Source organism: Leopardus geoffroyi, chromosome D1 (assembly GCF_018350155.1).
Source record: "Leopardus geoffroyi isolate Oge1 chromosome D1, O.geoffroyi_Oge1_pat1.0, whole genome shotgun sequence".
Taxonomy (NCBI): Eukaryota; Metazoa; Chordata; class Mammalia; order Carnivora; family Felidae; genus Leopardus; species Leopardus geoffroyi.
This window is the reverse complement of record NC_059329.1, coordinates 20,297,738-20,320,725: the sequence shown is the minus strand read 5'-3', so window position 1 is coordinate 20,320,725 and position 22,988 is coordinate 20,297,738. Positions and strand designations below refer to the sequence as shown.

At 43.9% G+C, this 22,988-nt stretch overlaps 1 long non-coding RNA gene across 1 annotated transcript; it reads left to right on the top strand.

Annotated features, from left to right (window-relative positions):
- LOC123600834 lies at positions 1-21,643 on the top strand. The gene is made up of 2 exons (XR_006713848.1): positions 1-61; positions 21,062-21,643. It is a non-coding gene; the product is annotated as an uncharacterized LOC123600834 (long non-coding RNA).
- Positions 21,644-22,988: the final 1,345 nt, after the last annotated feature.

The following is a 22,988-nucleotide window of genomic DNA, read 5'->3' as shown; positions in this document are numbered from 1 at the left end:
GCCTCAAGGGTTACAAGATGTGAGACGGCTCCCTGAAGGAATTTGCAATCCAGTAAGAAGGGTGAGACAAACACGGGATTGTAGTACAAGTATGAAATAAATTGAGTGAAAATAAGGGATCCTTTGGAAATGAACAAGCCCCACCCAGCTGGGGAGAAGAGAAAGGTCAGGAAGTCTTCCTGAAGTTGATGGCATTTGAGGTGAGCCCTGGGATTTCGTTTGAGGCAGGGAGCAGTAGCAGAAGGCTGGGTAAATGAGCGGGGCCCAGATGGGACTGGAGAAATTGTCTTAGCTCTAGAACCTGAGCGATTTACGGACACCTCCAAACCACAGATTTGGTTGGCCTGTTCCTTTGGTTGGCCTGTACCAATGGGTACAGATCAAGAAAACTTAGATGTTTGGGGCACCTGGGTGGCTCAGTCAGTTAAGCATCTCTTTTTTTTTTTTTTTTTTTAAATGTTTATTTATTTCTGAAGGAGAAAGAGCCAGAGCACGAGCAGGGCAGGGGCAGAGAGAGGGGGAGACACAGAATCTGAAGCAGGCTCCAGGCTCCGAGCTGTCAGCACAGAGCCTGATGCGGGGCTCAAACCCACAGACGGTGAGATCATGACCTGAGCCAAAGGCAATACTTGACCGACTGACTGAGCCATCCAGGTGCCCCATGCGTTTGACTCATGATCTCGGCTCGACTCATGATCTCGCGGTTCATGGGTTCCAGCCCCGTGTCAGACTCTGTGCTGATGGCACAGAGCCTGCTTGGGATTCTGTCTCTCCTTCTCTCTGCCCCTCCCCCACTTGTGCAAGCGCGCGCGCTCTCTCTCTCTCTCTCAAAATAAATAAACTTTAAAAAAGAAAAGAGAAAACTTAGATGTAATAAAAGACAAAGTATTGATACCAGGAAATTATTCCCTTTCCTAGACACAGAAGTCTGAAATTCTAGGTGGTCAGGTAAGAATATTGGGGAAAAGTAAGCTGTGCTATGATTCTAAGAGATCTGTTCACTTCCAGAGAATAACCAGGAGTTACATGAATTAGAACCCCATCTACCAGGGGAGAAAATTGGGAAGAGCTGAGCAGGGTAAGAATCCCCGTCAGGTGGGCAGCGTTTGGGGCCAACATTCTAATCCTGAAGAGATACGTGGGCGTGGTGTGGGCTAACAGAGCTGGGACTTCAGAGCTGGGACTTCAGAACTGGGAGTGAGGTTCAAAGCCAGAGCCCCATTCTGGGGCCTGAAACAACATGAGGAATCCAAATAGCTATTCCTCAGAGATGTCAGCATCCAAACTGAGCCTGGTCACATTAGATACTCATCTCTGTGTAGTAATATGTCCCCGTGCCAAGCCTCTCCAGATGGTCAGGCTGCTCTACTGACATTTTTTCCTGCCCTGAGCGGGCACCATGGTTTGTGTATCTGCAGGCAATACCCTGTGTCAGGGATGAGAAAAGCAGGGAAAGGGGGGATAAGGGAAACTTCTTCCTGTTCTGGCAATATCTGACCGGTTGCTCCAAGGGGCACCTGCTACGGAGCCACAAAGCCCCGTAGGATACATTACTTCAGACATTACCAGCCTCATAAGAGGAAAGACGTAAGAGGCCAGAAAAGAGAGAGAGAGAGAGAGAGAGAGAGGAAACAAGAGAGAGAGTTCAAGCCTGATCTATCAGGGGATGAATAGTGCAGCCAGGATGCTGAGTTTTGGCCCAATGTTTAGGGGGAGGATGGGAAGTCTGGGACTCCACCATGAATTGAAGCCCTCAGGGGAGAGAAAGGAGGATACGAAAGGTGGGGGCAAGTTCACTGACATAGTCCCAGATCAGATGCACCCTCTAGTTACTGTCAAAAGCAAAAGCAAAAGCAAATCTTCTCTGCAAGAAAGTGTCTCCAATCCCCAATTTAAGCTCTTAGATGTTCCACCTATTATGACAATGAGCTCACAAATACCGCTAAACATAAAATACAAGCCACTGAAGAGTTGGCAGATATAACATAAAATGAATTTAGAATCCTTTGGATTACAGATACGAGATCTGTCAGATATAGAATATAGAGCCGCTATGCAAATATGAGGATTATCTACATAGATGATCATGTCTTCTGTGAATAAAGACAGTTTTAGTTCTTCCTTTTCGATCTAGATGCTTCTAATTTTTTTTTTTTTTTTTCTGGTGCTTCAAAAACTTTTGATCACATTTAGTGTAACTCCTCATTGTGCAGACGCATCTGAACTCTAGAGAGGTAATATTTCAAGTCTCTTTGTTTTTTAGCATCTAAAAGGCCTGAACTGAGATTCTAACAGAGCTGACAGAACCCATCAGATGTAGCACTTTTAAGGCTGGTGTGTCCGTTATCTACTGTTTTAACGATTGTATGTGAAAAACAATCCCCAAACCTAGGTAACTGAAGACAGAAAACACTTCGGTGGCTCCTGAGTCTGCGGGGTTTGCTTACCTTATCTAGGCTGGGTTCACGCACGCGTCAACAGTCAGTTACAGGGTGGCACGGTCACCCTACCTGTGTTGGCTGGGCACACTCTTGTGCATGGTGTTGACTGGCTAATGGCTGATCTAGGGCTCAGTTGGCCTGACTGGGGTGAATAAACCCTGTTCTATGTGACTCTTACCCTCTACCCGGTTAGCCGGGTCAAAATCTTCTCGTGGTAACGACAGAAGGCAAGAGTGGTAAATGGAAATGCACATACGTTTTCCAAGCCTTTGAAAATTTTGCTGACCCCTCATTGGTCAAAGCCATGACCAAACCCAGAGTCAGAGTGGGAGGACTCTATGGAGTTAGACGACAAAGGACACGGATACAGGGAAGCCTGAAGAACTGGAGCCATTAATCCAATCATCATTGGTTAGAGCCAAGGGGTTAGTACAGATGATAGCAAGGAAATACCATGTATCTTGGCTCTGAGGCAAATGCATTTGCATTTTGCCTTCTCTGGTGGAGTGATTAGTCAAGTTTACCAGCAGCTCTTTCCCAAATGGCTGTGCGAGATCTGAGGAGTTTGTAAGAGTAGAGTAGGTACTGTGTGGACAGTTAGATCTATCTAATTTTCAAGGAGTCTTCAAAGGCAGAGGAGGCCAGGCGATACTGAGGGAGTCATTAAATAAGTGGATTCCAGTGTCCAGAAGATCACATATTAATTGGAATCATTTTGGTTGCAAATGATAGAAATCAAGGGAAAGTGGTTTAAACAGAAAAGAAACTCTGTAGCTTCCGTAAGTGAAAAATCTAGGAATCTAGCAGGTTTCAGACACAGCAGGATCCAAAGCCTCAAATAATGCCATTGTGACTCAGTCTTTCTTTATCTCTGGGCTCCGATTATCTGTCCTTCTTCATTCTCAGGCAGGCTCTCTCCACGTGATGGCTGCCAGCAGCTCTAAGCTTACAGCCTCCATTGTAACAATGCCATGTGAAGAGAGCCTCATTTTCCTTTTAATTCCAATAAAGCTCTAAAATTGACCTCATTATTCTAACTTGTATTATCTCCCCAACCCTATATCTATTACTTAATCCGAGGGAATGGAAAAGGCATATTGGCCTGTCCTGCCTTGGACTCATGCTTTAGAGAACTTTGCATCTCTCTCTCTCTCTCTCTCTCTCTCTCTCTCTCTCTCACACACACACACACACACACACACACCATAGTTACTTAAGAACACTTGATCACAGGGGAACAGTTCTCAACATCCATTCCTATGACTAACACCAGACACAAGGAAATGTCCTTGCATCTCTTGACCTGTGTCCTCAACAGAAAAACCTCGTCAGAATGCTAACTTTTGTGGGTTTTGCTGCCCCTGACATTGGAGATAGTTACTTACTGTGGAGTAAGCAGAGGATTTCAGTGGCGGAATTACTTAGGTAATAGAACAAGCACTTAGGCAATTCTGTGTTTTATTATGTTATTAATTGTCATGTCCTTCCTCTTAGCATGAATTCTGAAATATTTTTTCCCACTAGTGCTAATTATCCACTTTCTTATTTCGCGTTGTATTTCATTTTATGGTTCCATAGATACTCACAAATTAGCTTCACAATCACAAGCCTGTGGCTGAACAACATTTTATAATACGAAATGATTCAGACTACTCTTAATATTTATAAACACCTGGACATAGATATAAATATAAATGTAGCATGCATTCAGTATATTAAATCTTTACATAGGCAACTGGATGGTTACTAAACACTAGAGTTGTGGATATTTTTATTTTTTGTAAAAAAAGGCTAATAAGATTTACGCAAATTCCCTCCCCAGAAATTAAAATTTTAGCTTTGTTTAAATAGTTTTTACTTAAAATTAGAATTTGTTTAGTCTTTTAATTTTAAGATAATTTTGACTATTTTTAAAAAAGTTTTGGGGCGCCTGGGTGGCGCAGTCGGTTGGGCGTCCGACTTCAGCCAGGTCACGATCTCGCGGTCCGTGAGTTCGAGCCCCGCGTCAGGCTCTCGGCTGATGGCTCAGAGCCTGGAGCCTGTTTCCGATTCTGTGTCTCCCTCTCTCTCTGCCCCTCCCCCGTTCATGCTCTGTCTCTCTCTGTCCCAAAAATAAATAAACGTTGAAAAAAAAAAATAATAAAATAAAATAAAAAGTTTTTTTGAGAGAGAGAACACAAGCAGGGGAGGAACAGAGAGAGAGAGAGAGAGAGAGAGAGAATATCCCAAGCAGGCTCAGCGCTGTCAGCACAGAGCCCGACACGGGGCTCCAACCCACAAATCATGAGATCATGACCTGAGCCGAAATCAAGAGTCACCCAATTGAGCCATCCAGGCATGTCTGATTTTGACTATTTTAGAAGAAAAACATATTTGAAAAACATATTTGAAAATAATTTTACTTATAAATTTATTTATAGTTTCTGGATATAAACTATAAATATAGTTTCTGGATATTTATAGTTTCTGGATATTTCAAGTTTTATACATTTTTACTGAAATTATATTTTATCTTTAATTCCTTTGGAAAAGGGGTTGATAAGCTATTCAGACTACTGCCAACAGGATGCCTGTGTTTGTAAATAAAGTTTTATTGGCACACATCCACATTCATTAATTTATATGTTGTCTAGAGTTGCTTTCACAGTACAATAGTGGAGTACAGTTGTTGAGACAGAGACTACACATAAGGGTAAAATATTTATTATCTTGCCCTTTTTAATAAACTTTTTTTTTTAACGTTTATTTATTTTTTGAGACAGAGAGAGACGGAGCATGAATGGGGGAGGGGCAGAGAGAGAGGGAGACACAGAATTGGACACAGGCTCCAGGCTCTGAGCCATCAGCCCAGAACCCGACGCGGGGCTCAAACTCACCGAGCGCGAGATCGTGACCTGAGCTGAAGTCGGACGCTTAATCGACTGAGCCACCCAGGCGCCCCATATCTTGCCCTTTAAGAAAAAGTTTGCTGATCCCTGCTTTAGATTATTGTCAATGGAACACAAATTATATGAAAACGTTAATTATAATAACATAATTAGTGATTGTGCTAGGATGAAAACAAGACAAATAGATTTTGTAGAATAAACATGTAATAATTTAGGAAATACGTAATTTACTGTGCATCTGGACATTGCCAGTCCTTCAACATCATGCCCAGAGGTGTAAGTATAATTAAATTAAACGATATTTTTGCTGATTTTAGGTCCTATAAAAACCAGAGTTTTACACAAAATTAAAATTTTTGGCATTCTGAGAGTAAAATCATAGAGCATATTTTATGTACCAATCTGCTCAATTTAGACTTGATAATATTTAGGTATGTAGTATGGGGTGCCTCCACTTTTTAACTCTTGTTTCTGGGTCTGTGAAAATTAGAAACAGAAGTTTCTAGGGAGAAGTTATGGGTTCCCTAAAGGAGAAGCAAGATGTTAGAAACAGAAGAGGAGAGAAAGATTGGACAGATTACCAACAACAGATGTCAATTAGAGCTGACAGTTTGCCAACAGGAGTAATTCTATCAAATGCTACTGTTCTCTGATTCCAGAACAGGAATTAATGGGGGCAAGGAGAAAAATAGTAGAATAATATTCAAAATATTAGATCATGTTTATGGGGTGCCTGGGTGGCTCAGTCGGTTGGGCGTCTGACTTCGGCTCAGGTCATGATCTCATGGCTTGTGGGTTCGAGCCCCGTGTTGGGCTGTGTGCTGACAGCTCAGAACCTGGAGCCTACCTCGGATTCTGTGTCCCCCTCTCTCTCTGCCCCTCCCCCGTGCTTGCTCGTTATCTCTCTCTCAAAAATAAATAAATATTTTATAAAGCAGGGGGGTGGGGGGAGCACCTGGGTGGCTCAGTCGGTTAAGCATCCAACTTCAGCTCAGGTCATGATCTCACGGTCTGTGAGTTCGAGCCCCGCGTCGGGCTCTGTGCTGACAGCTCGGAGCCTGGAGCCTGCTTCGGATTCTGTGTCTCCCTCTCTCTTTGCCCCTCCACTGCTTGTGCTCTGTCTCTCTCAAAAATAAATAAACATTAAAAAATTTTTTAAAAATATTAGATATTTATTAAATAGTGTGTATTCGTATTAGATTGGATAAAATATTAGAAAATAGTAGAATAAGCAAGCTATCTCATGATGATCCTGGTCAGCAAAGTGTTTGATCAGAAGCTCTATGGCCATATCAAGGATCCTGCGAAAGCATTCCTGCTTTAAAAAGGAGAGTGGGGGGCACCTGGGTGGCTCAGGCGGTTGAGTGCCCAACTCGATTTCAGCTCAGGTCATGATCCCAGGGTTGTGGGATCAAGGCCGGTGTTAGGCTCTGCACTGATTGTGGAGCCTGCTTAAGATTCTCTCTCTCTCTTTCTCTCTTTCTCTCTCTCCCTCTGCTCCTCTCCCCCCCACCTCTCTAAAAATAAAAAATTTAAATTAAAAAAAAAATGTTTAAAGGAGACTAGACTAGTTTCATCAACAAATGTTTATTGGGAGCTGTTTTGTCCCAGGCTGTGTCCTATGCCTCAGGGTTTAGACAATTGTATGATTCCAATAACTGGCTGAAAATGCTGGGAACAAACAGACTAGTTCCCACTGTTGCAAATGTACACATTTGTCCTGTCTTAGCAGGACAGTCTAGTTCTGTTATTAAGAAAGCTCTGGGTCTATTTTTACATCAGAGACACACAGACTCGGAAGCCATGACTGCGGGAGGTAATCTGGGAAGTTACCCGAGGACAGTTGATGGCCTTGACAGTTCAACTTCAAAAGGAAGAATTAAGCAATCTTGGTAACATAGATCCCCCAGATATAATTTTATTTCATCTAATCAGCCCACCAAAGGCAGAAGGTGAAATTCTAACAAATTAAATTAAAATGCAATATAAGCTGCTCTAAAAAGCAGAGTTCAAAACCAATTTTTCTCTGATTTCTTCTTTGAACCTGGAAGTTAAGAGGTCTGTGGAGGGGAAAGGATGCATCCTCTTTGATCAAAGTTATCAAATCAATTTATTCTGTTTCTAAAGGAATTAATGGCAAGAGAAGAGACAAAGGCGTTTTATCTCACAGTACAGGGAAGGAACGGGACTTCATGAACTCTCTGGAGCCACACTTAGGCAAATGACAATGAACAGCGTAGTCTGTAGGATTAGAATGCTCTGCTTCCCTCCTTTCCTGCCATTGCCTCCTGTCCGTGAAATTGCACCTTTGCCTTCTACCGATCTCCAAAGCTGTAGAACACTGCCAAAATACATTTAGTTCCTCTAAGCCAGCCATACTGCAGCTACCTGCTAACTAAAGATTTTTAAAGTCAGAAGGAGCCTTAGAGATCATCTTGAAAACTTCTTCAGTGCCCAGGAAAGTTAAATAAATGGGCCCCAGACTTTTTTGGTAACAGAAAAAAGTCTATAACCCAGATCTCTCAACTTTCATTTGAACATTCATGGGGTGCCTGGGTGGCTCAGTCGGTTGAGTAGTTAAGCGTCCGACTTCCACTCGGGTCATGATCTCGTGGTTCGTGGGTTCGAGCCCCACGTCGGGCTCCGTGCTGACGTCTCAGAGGCTGGAGCCTGCTTCAGAGTCTGTGTCTCCCTCTCTCTCTCTCTCTCTCTCTCTCTCTCTCTCTCTCTGCGCCCCTCCCCCACTCACATTCTGTCTCTCTCAAAATTCAATAAACATTAAAAAAATTTTTAAACATTCTTTCAACGGTACCACTCAATATGGCACTATGGTACGATAAAGGGCTGCAGAGAAATATTCTTGGTAATCCATGCATAAAGTCCACTTTGGACTCCACCGTCTCTCGGATATTGGCTTGGCGCCCGAACCATCCACAGAGTTCTTTTGGGAAATGCTGGCTGTGTGCTCTGACTCTGACACTTCTCGGTTGTTGATCAAGGGCCGATCCCTTACCCTTTCAGACCTCAATTTAATCATCCCTAACGCAGGGGGAGTCCCAAAAAGCCCCACGTAGGATCGTGTAAGGATTTTATTGTTTAAGATAAAATATAGGAAGCGCTTCACAAACTGCAAAGAAGTACACAAATAGCAGGTGTTATCCCCGCGGCTGCTGCCGCTGCTAAGAGACACAGCATTTCTCCGAGACATTCCCTGGGTAAACTTTCCACATGCCGTAGTCTGTTGCTCTTTCTTCTCACTTGTTCAACATTTATGGGGTATCTGTTGCAGACCCGGCGCCATTCTATGCCACGGAGCTCCAAAAATGAGAAAAAATGCAGGCCACCCAGAATTCCACACACTGGTAGCAGGTGTGTAAATAGTCAACGGGATATACGAAGTGCTGTGGGAGCACCGAGGGACTCCTTAGGCGGAGGGTGAACTTAGGCCGAGATCCTTGGGAAGACTGCACAGTGCAGGTGCTGTCTGGATAGTTTTGAGTCAAAAGTGGAAGCTCTGCAGACAGGATAAGGAAGAGAAAAGAAGCGTGGAAATTGGCGGCTTTCCAGGCAGTTGCAATGGATTTGCGTGTTTGCACAAAGAGAAGTAGCCTAGAAATGGCAGATATAGAAGATAGAACAACAACAATATCAGCAAAAGCTATTTTTTTTTTTTACAATGACTTCGAAGCTCTACGTTTTTTTTACCGACATGTATAACGGGCACAAGGACCCTTCAAGGTGGGCAGCATTTCCTAAAGTTTGCGGATAAGAAAACTAAGGCTCAGAGAGGTTAAGAAACTTGCCTAAGATCACATAGCTGGTAAATAGGGAAGTCAGGTTTTGAACTTACATCGCAATGCTTGTATTTAAGGTACCACACTGCTTCTTTTTTTTTTTTTTTTTTTTTTTTTTTTTTTAATTTTTTTTCAACGTTTATTTATTTTTGGGACAGAGAGAGACAGAGCATGAACGGGGGAGGGGCAGAGAGAGAGGGAGACACAGAATTGGAAACAGGCTCCAGGCTCTGAGCCATCAGCCCAGCGCCTGACGCGGGGCTCGAACTCACGGACCGCGAGATCGTGACCTGGCTGAAGTCGGACGCTTAACCGACTGCGCCACCCAGGCGCCCCCCACACTGCTTCTTATAAACTGGGGGACATCAAGAGATGACTGGAAATGTAGGCAAGGGACAGAATTTGTAGGACATGGAATACCAAAGCCAGGGGGCTTGGATTTTATTCTATAAACTGTGGGGATCTCTGAAAGATTGCTAAACAGGTGTTTTTTTTTAAAAAGCTTGATGGCAGTGTATAAATGGATGGGACAATGAAAATAATAGAAACAGGAAGATCATTTTAAAAAGTGTTATAAAGATCTTGGCAAGAGAAAATAGACGGCTGAAACTATGTGTTTATCTGCTGACTCATCGTATGTGGGCGCAGAGCACTGTTTTGTGAAATAAGGACATTTTTACCTCGCGTAACGGAAAGTCCAGAAGTCGGGCAGGCCGCTGGTTCATCTGAAGCCCTAAGTCTCTGCCCCAGTCTATAGTTATCCTAAAGCGGCTTTCCCTGGGAGACCCAAAAGGACAGCCAGTGGCAGTTAGAGGTCTCCATGCTCCCTGTTCATATCCTACCAGACAGAGGAATCTGTCCTCACAAACCTTCCATCTGACTGGGTCAACTTAGGTCACTGGAGTGAGTATTGCCAGCGTACTGACGGGCTTAAGAGGAATCAGGATTCTCCTCAAGAGGGGGGCAGGAAGGACACGTTCCCCTGTGCCTTCTGTGGCAGAGGTGGCTACTTGACCCAAAGTATAGCTTTCTTAGGAAAGGGAAAGGGCGAGCTGATACCAAATGGACAACACGTAGCATCCACTCATGCCATCCAGCTTTGGGCACGGAGACGTGAAACAAATGGCTTTCCATACACGGCCATCCCCAAACCGATCTGCCTAAGCGTGTGCCCATGGTGAAGGCCTTGGACTAGCTCTTCTCCAACTCTCTTTCTCAAATACTCTCCTGCCACTGTATAAGAAAGCCACACTCCCACCGATTCCAAATATTCCCATAGTGCCTTGCCTCAGGAAAAATTTTCTGGGGGGCCCCAAAAGAGGAGTATTTAAAATATTGCGGTTGACGGGACGCCTGGGTGGCTCAGTTGGTTAAGCATCCGACTTCAGCTCAGGCCATGATCTCATGGTCCGTGAGTTCGAGCCCCGCGTCTGGCTCTGTGCTGACAGCTCGGAGCCTGGAGCCTGCTTCGGATCCTGTGTCTCCCTGTCTCTCTGCCCCTCCCCCACTTGCACTCTGGCTCTGTCTCTCAAAAATAAATGAACATTAAAATACTGCAGGGGCGCCTGGGTGGCGCAGTCGGTTAAGCGTCCGACTTCAGCCAGGTCACGATCTCGCGGTCCGTGAGTTCGAGCCCCGCGTCGGGCTCTGGGCTGATGGCTCAGAGCCTGGAGCCTGTTTCCGATTCTGTGTCTCCCTCTCTCTTTCTGCCCCTCCCCCATTCATGCTCTATCTCTCTCTGTCCCAAAAATAAATAAACGTTGAAAAAAAATTAAAAAAAAAAATACTGCAGTTGATTATAATGACGAGGTAATAAATACTTCTGCATGTCAGATGGTTTCCAGCTTTTTGAAACTCAAAGGAGACCTCATAGGGTTATCACCTGATAAATCATTAAATACACTTTTTAAATGATAGATCGCAGTGCTATTTTTGATACATAAATTTTAAAAAGTAATATAGGGGTAGAATTGGTGCTGAACCCTGTTTTGTTCTAATAATATGTTATATTAAACCATAGGTACTTGAGGGCGCCTGGGTGGCGCAGTCGGTTAAGCGTCCGACTTCAGCCAGGTCACGATCTCGCGGTCCGTGAGTTCGAGCCCCGCGTCGGGCTCTGGGCTGATGGCTCAGAGCCTGGAGCCTGTTTCTGATTCTGTGTCTCCCTCTCTCTCTGCCCCTCCCCCGTTCATGCTGTGTCTCTCTCTGTCCCAAAAATAAATAAACGTTGAAAAAAAAATTAAAAAAAAAAAAAAACAAAAAACCATAGGTACTTGAACTGATTGGGGAAAACCATAAAAGTCTCATCTATCTCATTAAACGATAAATTTGCAATAAGATGTACTTTTTATGTTTAATTTAAAAGGTCAATAAACTTGACTATGTATTAACAATTTTCATAAGAACTCTTTTGAACACGTAGATACTTACGGCATCAAAATACACATTTTTTTCAACTTCAATTTATATTTTTGTTTCACAGAAGTATGAAGGGCCAGCAACAGAAGATTTCCAAGCGTTTAAATGGGGAAAGTTAAAGTGGAAATAATAAGGTCAAGGAGAAATATATGAAATTTTTAACCATTAATCAGGCGTTGGGGGTGGGGGAGGGGGAATTGGAGAAAGGTGGTGAAAAGGCACAGATTTCCAGTTACAAGATAAACAAGTACAAGTACAATGTGACTACAGCCGACACACCTGTAAGGATCTATAGGAAAGTTTTTGAAGGTAAATCCTTTACACAGAAATCTTTTGTTTAAGGTCACCCTGGGGTGATGGGTTCACTCTTTACCAGTGAATTTAAAACATAAGAGCAGGAATTAAATACGAAGGGAAAGGCAGGGTCACTCAAAAGGTGAACCACCTAGACCACCCAGGATAAAGTAAAAAGAGAGAGTAAATCCTGAGTCCTCATCACAAGGAGAAACATTTTTCTTCTTCTTTCCTTTCTTTTTATCGTATCTATATGGAAAGATGGATGTTAGCTGCACCTGTCACGTTAACCATTTCACCATATAGGTAAATCAAACCATCATGTTGCATGCCTTCAACATTTACAGTGAAGTATGTCAATTATTTCTCAATAAAACTGGAAAAAGTTCAGGGGCGCCTGGGTGGCGCAGTCGGTTAAGCGTCCGACTTCAGCCAGGTCAAGATCTCGCGGTCCGTGAGTTCGAGCCCCGCGTCGGGTTCTGGGCTGATGGCTCAGAGCCTGGAGCCTGTTTCCGATTCTGTGTCTCCCTCTCTCTCTGCCCCTCCCCCGTTCATGCTCTGTCTCTCTCTGTCCCAAAAAAAATAAACACTGAAAAAAAAATTAAAAAAAAAAAAAAAGAGAAAAAAAAAACTGGAAAAACTTCATGTATTTCCAAATGAATGATTCTGAGTATCAAACTGGTCATTCAGGTTCCATTGGGTAAGTTTTTTAAGTGCTATAGTAATTTTATGTTTAAATATTAATACTTTAAAAGTTAATACACTGTGTTACAAACCGTACCTCTTGACATATATAAACTTATAACAAAACAATTCTGAATGTCCACTTAAAGATGTGAAGGAGAGTATATAGTCTTTCCAAATTATTTTAAAGATACAAATCAAAAATGCGAATCCTCACTTGTCTAAAGGAGACAACCAAATTGGGTCTTAGAGTAGCAGGCTTGCTACAGGGCTGGGCCCATCATCACTCATACAGTTCCATTCTAGTGGTGCTGGTTTTGAGGTTCCTATAAACACCCAAGTCAAGATATCTTTTAGGCAGTTCAAATTCGGCAGAGGAATCTGGGCTAGAGATACATTTTTCGGGGATCATGTAGGGACAGAGATTGGTCCAATCAAAGGCAGATTTGCCAATATCAAGAGAAAGTATGACCATGGAGAAGAGCACCGGAATCATATTTGGGGAAATAACACTGGCAAAGGGAACAGAAGAGAGATCAGAGAAGAAGGAAGTGAGTAAGAAGAACAAAAACCAAGAGAAAAGTTTTTGAAAGGAAGTAATGGCCAATAGTCCTAAAAGAGGTCCAGTAAGATGAAAGCTCTCATGTATCCATTGACAACAGTGATGTCAATTGCAGTGGAGCGGTAGGACAGAGGCCTGATGACACTGCCTGGCAGCGGGGGCAGGGTATTAAGCAAGACAAAGATGAATTTGAGGCTCTGAATATGAGTGAAAGAAATAAAGTCAGAAAAGGGAGCTGAGTGCTTTGCCTCCTGGCTGGGAGGTAATGACAACAGTGCAGCTCTCTGACAGGTGAACTTACTAAACAGGGTTAATTTGGTTTTAGAAATTTGGGGATCGAGAAGATCCAAGTTTAGGTGAGCAGTGAGAATTGGAGCCCTGAAATCAAAAGAAGTCAGTGCTCCATCCGTGAACGTCATTCATTGTATTTTGGCTCCAGTATATGAGGTATGTATTCGGGTACAAAGATACAAGAGATAAATAAGATGGTCTTTGCTTCCGGGAACCATCTACACAGACGTGTTAGTCAAAGATGGACATAACGAGTGGGGTCTGAGAGATGGATAAAGAACCAGATCACGGCAGAGCCGGGGAGTTCTGGCCTCACAACGCACTAGAGAAGGGGAGCCGTCGGAGAAGTAGTAAGAAAATCAGAACAGCAAAGCCACCCCAAAAGCCAAACAAACATGAGATTTCTTTTTTTTTTTTAATTTTTTTTAACGTTTATTTATTTTTGAGACAGAGAGAGACAGAGCATGATCGGGGGAGGGTCAGAGAGAGAGGGAGACACAGAATCCCAAGCAGGCTCCGGGCTCTGAGCCATCAGCCCAGAGCCCGACGCGGGGCTCGAACTCACGGACCGCGAGAGCGTGACCTGAGCTGAAGTCGGACACTCAACCGACTGAGCCACCCAGGCGCCCCACAAACATGAGATTTCAAGAAGTTGGTGGAATAGGACACTGCAGAGAGCAATAGAATTGAGAACAAAGGAAAAACTCACTGGGTTTAGTAATTAGAAAGTAATTGACAGCCTTTGAGAATGAAATTATCAGTCCAGCTACGGAGGATGCAGAAACCAGTAGATGGTGAAAAAAAAGGGAGGGGATATTGGTGTACTCGCTCAGAGAAGCTTCTTCATGACTTTTCTATCCCAAAGACTCCTTTTGCTGCACTTCTGTTATGGTTGGTGTATGAATGGCAATGTGAAGATATTGCACATTTGGTAAGTTAAGCTCCCAAGGCTTTAGCGTCTTGGAAAATGAGAGGTGCTTTGCCAAGTCACAGTCATATTACAGTTATGGACTCAGTAATAGTGTGAATTTCCCCATAATAATAGTACTTATCTCACCACCTGAAGCAAAAAGGATAGTTTCTAGGGCCCAGATACACTTTCTAATCATTAGTTAAGCAAGTCTCCTTTCTTGTGTGCACCCTCCTAAATGATCGGATTAAGCTTTTATCTTCCCCCTAGAGAGCTAATCAAATGTGTGGCAAAACCACTTAGAATCACATCGTAAATTTCTTTTCTTCCTTACTTCTCCCTCCTTGGCTCTAAAAATTTGGTACCCATCCAGAACAAAACAAAACAAAAAGAATTGGAAAAAAAAAAAAAAAAAACCCTACCACATTTCCCTGGCAAGAACAAGTGTTCTATTTTCCTCCATGAAGTCATTAGCCCTACTCTCAGAGCCTCTACGACCTGGGGTAAGCCTGGTGCCCTGTATTTTCGTAGCAGGTAGTAGGAAGATGTAGAGTCTGCCTTCCAGATGCTCACAGTTTGAGAGTTGGTTGGGGCCTCAGGATAAGGGCATGTTTCTCATAAAATGGTAATGATCAGAACCCAGTGTGGTTCTTCCTACTGTAGATATTGAGAACTTGAACTTGAGTTGAGGAGGGTAGACTCTCATGTTTGAAGGACTTCAAATTATAGCTCATCGAACGACCTGCCCGATATTTGTATACATGCCTCCCCACCAACATTTCTGCTAAGTGAAATGTCAGCTAGTGAATTCGCTAGCTCGTGAGGACAGCTCTGACTCTTCGGAAGTTCTTCCTTATAAGGAGTCCAAATGTATCTCTTGTATTAACATTGGTCCTAGTTCTACCAAGTCTGGCCACTCAGAGCAAATGTGGTCCCTCTAAACCCTTACACATATTTGGAGGCAGTTTCATTCCTCAAGCCCTTGAGTCTCCCCCTTTCCTTCAGCTTCTACTCATAAGTTTGGCTCTAAGCCCTCCACTGCCCTAGCTACTCTGTCTGAATGTACTGTTTTTTGTCCTTCTAACCTATCCTCCTGATACAGAACACAATTCTGATTCCTGGGCTGCCCTCGGAAGGACATGGAGGAGGCTGCCATCTTTTCCCATATTTGAGGTTCAACACGTCTATGCCACTCCAGAGAACATGCATTTCACTTACACGTGACATGACGTGTTCCACACCACTCCTACCCCACCAGCCTTCAATGTTTTCTTCTTTGTTATGGAGAACATCTGTTTCCCTGCTTGATTTTAAAGGCTTTTTCTCATCTTTTCCTACTGGAATCAGTTGATTTTATTTTACATTCCACTCTAACAGACACCCATCCCTTGGGTCAGTCTAATTCTATTAATGTATGTCAAACATATCATGCCTGTTCACCTCCAACTCCGTGCGTGTTCTCATGTTGGTCCCCATCTGAAAAGCTCTTCCCTTTGCCCATTTACACTCCCTTTGTCTTTTAAAACCCAACTCAAATACTACCTCCCCAGTGCGGCCCTCCTGTGCTATTCTGGCCTGAATTATCTCCTACTTTTCTGAATGTTTTTATCCCTCAGAAGGTGAGGGATACACCTCATGAGTACAAAACATTTTGGTCATTTGCTATCAATGATATGCATAAATATTACACTCAGAGTAAAATATGAACCGTGTTTAAAAATTCACTTTTTTTCATGGACTGAATGTTTGTGTCCCACCAAATTCACATGTTGAAATCCTAACCCCTAGTATGTTGGTATTAGGAGGTGGGGCCTTTAGGGAGGGAATTAGGTCATGAGGGTGGAGTCCTCACGAATGGGATTAGTGCCTTCTAAAAGCAACTCCGGAGAGCTCTTTCTCCCTCTTTCCACCATATGAGGAATGCAATGAGAAAGGAGTCTGCAGCTCAGTTCTGACCCAAACCCAACCGGGTTAGACTTAGACTTTTAGCTTCCAGAACTATGAGAAGTAAATGTTTGTTGTTTAAGGCACCTAGTCTGTGGTACTTTGTTAGCCTGAACAGACTAAAACACTGGTGTATTGCCAGGGCCTGCAGCAGTGTCTGGCAAATAGTAGGTACTCAATAACTACTTGTTGAATGAATGAATGAATGAATGAATGAACGAATGAATTCATGAATGAATGAATACGTGAATGAATGAATACATGAATACGTGAATGAATGGGTACGTGAATGAATGAATACATGAATGAATGAATACATGAATATATGAATATATGAATACATGAAAAGTGCTTAAATGCTTGCTAATTGATTGATTGCCCTGGATTGATTAGCCAGATGATTAGCCAGAGAGACTAAATGGCGGAGAAGGACAGGAACATCAGGCTTAAAAATCAAACAGTACTCCACCTCCTTGGTCTGATCCAGACTTGCGGAAGGAGAGGAAAGAGGTGGAGGAAGAGGTGGGCTGTCAGCAGAGAAAGTCACCAAGTTCTCAGGAAAATAAGATTATGTAGGGAGTTCTGACTCATCCCGGGAAATCATCAGGAATGTTTCAACGCTCCCTAAAAACTGCGGCCCCCGGATAAAGCTTTGAGGCAATTTTGGCTCCTCTCTTGTCTTTCCCCCATTGATATGAGGGAGCTCTTGTTGCGGACTGATGGGGCTGTGGTATTTGGTGCTCAGTATGACAGGGTTTGCCCTGTGGTATCAGTCACCTTCAGCCTCACATATCTTCTGAGCCCAGGAAACTATTGGAGGCGGGAGTGATGGAGGCAGGAAAAAAAAAAGGATTCAAGGGCTGATGTAAACTCTGTTGTACAACCCGAACTTTTGTCTTCACCCACCTCGTCTGCCTCCCAGATACCTGGGTCTTCACGTGTAATATACTTTATGTGTAAGGCATAATAATAATAATAATAATGACTTAGAACAAGAGCAACCATTATTTGGCTCCCGATTCTGCAATTTGAGCAAGTCTCAGCAGGGACGCCTTGTTTCTACCCCCCACGGTGTTGCCTGGGGCAGCTTGGCGGGAACCAGAGACTGGAATGGATTGCGGCTGGCTGCGCCTCTCTCAAGTGGACCGGTTGGACTTCTTTCCAGCAAAGCGGGCTTCAAAGAGCGAGCTGAAGCTTCACAACCTCCTAAGGCGTAGACCCAGAAGGCACACAATGTCACTTCCACCACCACCCATTATGGATCAAAGCGACTCACCAGACCGGTGTAGAGGTCAGGAGAGGGGAAAAACCCTACCTCCTGGTGGGAGCGGTGCCAAAGTCACATTCCAAAGGACATGTAGGATGGGAGCGATTTTTCCGATCATCTTTGGAAACAGTCTACCATAGTTTATCGCCATCTGTCTCTCTACTAGATTACCTCCCTAAGGTCAAATCCCTGTTTGTACTCATTTTATGGCTGTCACAGTGCCTAACTATCATAGCTAAGGCATAGGAGGTGCCCAGACAGATCGAAAACCTACCAAACACGTAGAGGAGCTGGTAGCTTTTCCACTCACAAGCTGACTCATGCTGTTTCCTCCACTCAACAGTAAGAACATGGGCTTTGGAATTAAGCACACCTAGGCTGGCATCCTGGTTCTACTACATACGAATTGAGTGAGCATAAACAAGAAGCCTGAATTTTCAATAAATGTTTCTACATTGTCAGCTGCTTCCTTATTTTGAAATGGGGATGGAAGTTTGTATCTCACCATTGTGAAGATTAAAGAAAATAACGTGTGCAAAGAGATAGCAGAGTGCCAGGACTATAGTAAATGCTCAAAATATGATAACTACGTTTAAAAAATTTTTTTTAATGTTTTTTAAATTTATTTTTGAGAGAGAGAGCACGAAGAGGAGAGGGAGACACAGAATCCGAAGCAGGCTCCAGGCTCTGAGCTGTGAGCACAGAGCCCGACGCGGAGGTTGGACTCACAAATCGTGAGATCGTGACCTGAGCCGAAGTCGGACGCTCAACCGACTGAGCCACCTGGGTGCCCCTGATAATTACATTTTAATCTTCCTCCTCTGTCTCCCTCTCCCCAAGACTCTCCATGAGTCCAGGCATGATGACTCCCTCAAAACCATCTCTTCCTTGGAGCACTCGCTGGTCTTCCAAATGGAAATGAATTCTGCATCCCCTGGATAAGAATTTGACTTTGGTTTCTTCCCTCCCATTTTGAAAACTATAGGTCATTCAGTGTTGAGTTGCTAGGAAAGGAAATCATCTGGTCGCATACACTTTAGTTATAGATACAGAGAAGTTCAGACCAGATGGATAAGGCAACTTGACCGAGGACTCATAGCTAGAATTGGACCCCAAGACTTCCTCATTCTGCAATGATACCAAGTTTTGTACCTCAACCCGCTTACCACGTGAACACATAGCCAGAAAGGCTATGCTATCAAATTCTCAGAAGGAACCAGAAATCGGAGGACGCCAACCGCACAGTGGGTAGGCTTAAGCTCACAGATAGAATGAGGCCCGTGTATGTGTTTTGTGTGGTTCACAGGCATTTGCCACACACACACACACAAAATTGAAGAAGTTGCCAACATTTAAAAAAAAACGTTCATATCAAAATCCGGATTATCAGCTTCATTTGAAAACAGTGGACCCTCTGGCCACACTGAGCCTGCCTGCGAGCGTGACGACCGTCTGCTGGAGCCATATGGCGGCTGCCCTGTGAAATGTGGCCGTGGTCTCCCATGTGTTCAGCCTGCTTTCCTCACTTGGGTTAGCTGCCTAGCCAACGGAGGCAAGTGAGTGCGTGGCTCCTGCCTTAGATGAAGGCGTTGGAAAATCACACAAACATCTTCTTTTGTATGGCAATTGTCTTTCCGTATGTTCCATCTCCCTGCAAATTATAAGCTCCCTACAGGCACTTACCGTGTCTTAGGAAACTTTGATAGAAGTAATAATATTTGTTTAGCACTCACTGCATACCTCCCAAATAGCATTTAGGTACACGATCACATACAGTACTCAGTAACTTAGTGATGTGAGTCTTACTGAATTTTTTACCTTCTAGATTTTTCTATCAGCTGAGGAAACAGAATCAGAGAGGTTGATCCCAAAGATCAGCCAGCCATGAAATGTGGAGCTGGGTGTGGAGGACATCTGGTGTTAATTTTCCTTCGGGAAACCGTCCCTTTCCCTCCCAGTCCTGTGGTTTGGGTGAGGCCGATCCCATAGGAATTGGACTCAGGCCTGTCCAATAAGGGTTCTGATTACTCCTAACCTTAGCGACTGGCTTGTGTGACTATGTGACCCAAGCTGGGCCAATCAGAACGAATCAGAAAAGTCCTCAGACTTTTTCTGAAACTCTTTCTTCTTGCATTAAGTTGATCACTTTCAGATTAGACCAGCCTCCCCTTTCTTCAGACTTCCACAGGTAAGTGACGAGTGTCCGAGGAGGAGCTCCCCAGCTCTGCAAAAGGCCATCCCACCCCTAGACTCCAAAACACCACTGACAGGAGTAAAATAGGCTGTAAACTCTGCTTGCTCCTAAAAAAAATACTCTCACCTCCCTGCCAATCCTCACTGGCCCACCACCACGATGTGCCCCGAGATCACCAAGGCTCACTCAATATATGCATTATCTGTTTATGTCAGTCTCCACAAAAGCACAGGGCACCCAGATCATCCCACATTCCCAGGAGGCTGATCCTCATACTTCTTTATGGACAACGAGGCATGCATAACACCCTCATAGTCCTTATCCTCTTTTCCTGCTATTTTTGTTTTCCATAGAATTTGCATTCTGAACATACACAGTTACTTATTTCTTGGTTTTCCTCCAACTTTATTGAGCTATAATTGACATGCAATGTTGTGTAAGCTGAAGGTGTACAAAGTGTTTATTTGAGAGGTACCTGGCTGGCTCAGTCAGTAGAGCATGTGACTCTTGACCTCGGGGTTGTGAGTTTGAGCCCCATGTTGGGTATAGAGATTACTTAAAAATTAAAACAATCTTTAAGGGTGCCTGAGTGGCTCAGTTGTTTAGGCATCTGACTTCTGATCTTGACACAGGTCATGATCTCATGATTGAGCCCCACATCTGGCTCACTGCTGTCAGCCTGTCGGCACAGAGCCTGCTTTGGATCCTCTGTCCCTCTCTCTCTCTCTCTCTCTCTGCCCCTCCCTGCTCACGCTGTCTCAAAAAATAAATAAAACATTTTTAAAAATCTTCGAAATTTAGGGAAAAACGTGTTTATTTGATACACTTATATTGCAAAATGATTACCAGCATAGCATTAGCTGATACCACATCATGTCACATAATTACCATGTTGTGATGAAAACATTTAAGATTTCCTTTTTTTTATGCCTGTCTGTCTCTCCCTACTAGAATGCAAGCCTCGTGAGGAAAGGGACCTTTCCTGTCCCCTCTTAGAACAGGGTCCGGGACAAGGGAGGAGTTCAGTGAGTATTGAATTAATGAAGGAACGCTACCCATCGTACCTTATAGGGATAAGCCCACCTGAGAAAGAAAACAATAAAGAAAGCAGACGCAGGGGGAGGAAAGAAAAATATTCCTGCTATATATATATTTTAAAAACCTGCATTTTAGTTTGCGAGGGTCCTGTCAGATTAGGACTCCTCTCTCCTCATCTCATGTAACCTTGATTACCTTCTAAAAGCCTTATTTCCAAATACAGTTATACTGGGTATTAGGGCTTCACCGTATGAATTTTGGGGAGGACACCTTAACCCTGGATGTGCCTTAAACCTTTCAGTTACATGAAGCAATAAATTCTTCTGTTTATTTCAGCCAGGTTGAGTTTGGTTTCTGAAGATACATTTGGAAGAAGCCTAACCACTCCACAACAACAACCAAAAAAAGAAGCAGCCCGGTTAAGAAATGGGCAAAGGACTAGAACAGACATCGTTCCAAAAAGATATACAAATGGCCAATAAGCACAGAAGATGCTTAACATCACTAGTCGCTAGGGAAAGGCAAGCCAGAGCTACAGTGAGATATTTCTTCACACCCACGAGGATGGCTCTGATCAAAACACAAACAAACGGAAAACAGGTTATTTGGGGAATAATGATGTAATGTTGATGAGACCGTGGAGAAATTGGAACATTTGTGCCTTGCTGGTAGGAATATAAAATGGTGCAGCTGCTGTGGAAAAGGGTATGATGAGTCCTCAAAAAAAGAAAAACAATTACCATGTGATCCCATAGTTCTGTTTCTGGATATGCAGCCAAAAGAAATGAAAGCAGGGCCCCCAGTAGATATGTGCACACCCATGTTCATAGCAGCATTATTCACAACAGCCAAAATGTGGGATGTGCTCAAAACAAGTCAGGTAAATAAGTGAAGTGATACATAAATGAATGAACGCGCTATGATTTATTTCTAGTTCACATGACATCACAACGACACGACATCATCATCTCCTGGCAAAAAGCAAACATTCCAGTCGGTGGTCCTTAACAGGCTGGCAAGTATCATGAAAGTTCAACACAACCTCTTACTTTGGGAAGCCAGGGGGTCCCTACGCATTCACATTTGCCCATTCAGCCCAGGAGAGTTTGTCTTCCCTGTGAGTGTGTGCTTCAAGTGTGACCTTTGAGGAGAAACACTGGGAAGGTAGAGGTGCTTTTCTTTGCACCATCGACTGTTGCTTGCATGCCCAGGCACTACCCCAGAGCCTCGTGGCGGACATGGCAGTTGGGCAAAAGTAGACGTGGCTTTGAGACCAGCCGTGAGCTTTCATTCACTCCTTCACCAAGCCCTGGTGAGTTTTACATCCTGGATGGCTTCAACCTTCTCCACCCTCATTGCCACCACCCTGAGTGAAGCCATTGTCCCCTGTCCTCTGACTACTTGCAGAAGCCTCCTAACTGGGGAGTCTCATTTCCGGCTTGTAGCCTCCCCCCCACATCCGGGTCCATTCGCTGCAGAACAGCCGAGCTGTTTTCCAGACCATCGATCTGATTACATTCCACCCTGATTTCAACCTTGAATGACTTCCTACTGGGGAAGGATAAAAGATAAGCCTCCTAACTTGTCCTACTTGGCCCTCCTATGTTCTGGCACCTGTGTAAACGTCCAGGTCTCAGTGGAACCACGTCCTACATCTTCTTTGGCCTCTAGCCAGATGCTGTGGGTCTTCTGTTCCTGAAACGCATAAATATTTCCACCACAAAATCTTTGTGCACCCTGGCACTCCTCCCCACCCCCACGCCCCCTACCTGCTCAATTCTTCTATCTCCTTCAGCTCTTGATACAATCATCTTTTCTTCCATAAAATCTTCCCTGATCTCTCACATTCCAGCCAGGCTAGGTCAGTAATGAGCTTGCACGGTTCAGTGTTCTTTTCCTTCAGGATACTAACCTCCGCTGCTAATTACACACGCCTTCAAAGCACTGTTTGATCAACTGTCTCTCCTGCACTGTGCAGTTTCTAAGCTCCTTAAAAACAAAGGCAATGTTTGCTTTCGCCCATGATTGGATCACCGTCATCTAGCACAAGGCCTGGCATATAATAGTTGCTCAATAAATATGTGGGGGGCGGGGAGAAGGGAGGGAGGGAAAGAAAGAAAATGATAGGATCCGCATCTGGAATTTTAGGGAACCGTATAGCAGCATGTGCACACAATACCAATGCCAGTTAGACGTAACAGCGGGAGCTGAGCAGACAGAGTTCCAAGTTTCATCTTGATTTTGTTGGCTTGGTCAAATTGCC